This window comes from Neodiprion virginianus, unplaced genomic scaffold, assembly GCF_021901495.1.
Source record: "Neodiprion virginianus isolate iyNeoVirg1 unplaced genomic scaffold, iyNeoVirg1.1 ptg000080l, whole genome shotgun sequence".
NCBI classification, from domain to species: Eukaryota; Metazoa; Arthropoda; class Insecta; order Hymenoptera; family Diprionidae; genus Neodiprion; species Neodiprion virginianus.
This window is the reverse complement of record NW_025804476.1, coordinates 10,001-12,500: the sequence shown is the minus strand read 5'-3', so window position 1 is coordinate 12,500 and position 2,500 is coordinate 10,001.

Genomic DNA, 2,500 nt, shown 5'->3' with positions numbered 1-2,500 from the left:
AACGAAACTTCATCGAGTCCCGTCGGCCCGTATAGTCTCCAAGGACGCCGCGCATCGCCTTTCGGTCGACTCGGACCGAAATTTTTACAAGTCCCGTCGGCCCGGATCGACTCCGGGACGCCGCGCATCGCCTTTCGGTCGACTCGGACCGTAATTTTTACAAGTCCCGTCGGCCCGGATCGACTCCGGGACGCCGCGCATCGCCTTTCGGTCGACTCGGACCGAAATTTTTACAAGTTCCGTCGGCCCGGATCGACTCCGGGACGCCGCGCATCGCCTTTCGGTCGACTCGGAACGAAACTTCATCGAGTCCCGTCGGCCCGTATAGTCTCCAAGACGCCGCGCATCGCCTTTCGGTCGACTCGGACCGAAATTTTTACAAGTCCCGTCGGCCCGGATCGACTCCGGGACGCCGCGCATCGCCTTTCGGTCGACTCGGACCGTAATTTTTACAAGTCCCGTCGGCCCGGATCGACTCCGGGACGCCGCGCATCGCCTTTCGGTCGACTCGGACCGAAACTTCATCGAGTCCCGTCGGCCCGTATAGTCTCCAAGACGCCGCGCATCGCCCTTTCGGTCGACTCGGACCGAAATTTTTACAAGTCCCGTCGGCCCGGATCGACTCCGGGACGCCGCGCATCGCCTTTCGGTCGACTCGGACCGTAATTTTTACAAGTCCCGTCGCCCGGATCGACTCCGGGACGCCGCGCATCGCCTTTCGGTCGACTCGGACCGAAATTTTTACAAGTTCCGTCGGCCCGGATCGACTCGGGGGAGGCCGCGCGTCGCCGCGCGTCGCCTCTCGGTCGACTCGGACCGAAATTTTCACAAGTGTCCCGTCGCGCCGCACCGGGGGTCGGTCCGTCCGCCGTCGACCCATCGGCCCCGGGACGCGGCGCATTGCCTTTCGGTCGACTCGGAACGAAACTTCATCGAGTCCCGTCGGCCCGTATAGTCTCCAAGACGCCGCGCATCGCCTTTCGGTCGACTCGGACCGAAATTTTTACAAGTCCCCGTCGGCCCGGATCGACTCCGGGACGCCGCGCATCGCCTTTCGGTCGACTCGGAACGAAACTTCATCGAGTCCCGTCGGCCCGTATAGTCTCCAAGACGCCGCGCATCGCCTTTCGGTCGACTCGGACCGAAATTTTTACAAGTCCCGTCGGGCCCGGATCGACTCCGGGGACGCCGCGCATCGCCTTTCGGTCGACTCGGACCGAAATTTTTACAAGTCCCGTCGGCCCGGATCGACTCCGGAACGCCGCGCATCGCCTTTCGGTCGACTCGGACCGAAATTTTTACAAGTCCCGTCGGCCCGGATCGACTCCGGGACGCCGCGCATCGCCTTTCGGTCTGACTCGGACCGAAATTTTTACAAGTCCCGTCGGCCCGGATCGACTCCGGGACGCCGCGCATCGCCTTTCGGTCGACTCGGACCGAAATTTTTACAAGTCCCGTCCGCCCGGATCGACTCCGGAACGCCGCGCATCGCCTTTCGGTCGACTCGGACCGAAATTTTTACAAGTCCCGTCGGCCCGGATCGACTCCGGACGCCGCGATCGCCTTTCGGTCGACTCGGACCGAAATTTTTACAAGTCCCGTCGGCCGGATCGACTCCGGAACGCCGCGCATCGCCTTTCGGTCGACTCGGACCGAAATTTTTACAAGTCCCGTCGGCCCGGATCGACTCCGGGACGCCGCGCATCGCCTTTCGGTCGACTCGGACCGAAATTTTTACAAGTCCCGTCGGCCCGGATCGACTCCGGGACGCCGCGCATCGCCTTTCGGTCGACTCGGACCGAAATTTTTACAAGTCCCGTCCGCCCGGATCGACTCCGGAACGCCGCGCATCGCCTTTCGGTCGACTCGGACCGAAATTTTTACAAGTCCCGTCGGCCCGGATCGACTCCGGGACGCCGCGCATCGCCTTTCGGTCGACTCGGACCGTAATTTTTACAAGTCCCGTCGGCCCGGATCGACTCCGGGACGCCGCGCATCGCCTTTCGGTCGACTCGGACCGAAATTTTTACAAGTCCCGTCGGCCCGGATCGACTCCGGGACGCCGCGCATCGCCTTTCGGTCGACTCGGACCGTAATTTTTACAAGTCCCGTCGGCCCGGATCGACTCCGGGGACGCCGCGCATCGCCTTTCGGTCGACTCGGACCGAAATTTTTACAAGTCCCGTCGGCCCGGATCGACTCCCGGGACGCCGCGCATCGCCTTTCGGTCGGCTCGGACCGAAATTTTTACAAGTCCCGTCGGCCCGGATCGACTCCGGGACGCCGCGCATCGCCTTTCGGTCGACTCGGACCGAAATTTTTACAAGTCCCGTCGGCCCGGATCGACTCCGGGACGCCGCGCATCGCCTTTCGGTCGACTCGGACCGAAATTTTTACAAGTCCCGTCGGCCCGGATCGACTCCGGAACGCCGCGCATCGCCTTTCGGTCGACTCGGACCGAAATTTTTACAAGTCCCGTCGGCCCGGATCGACTCCGGAA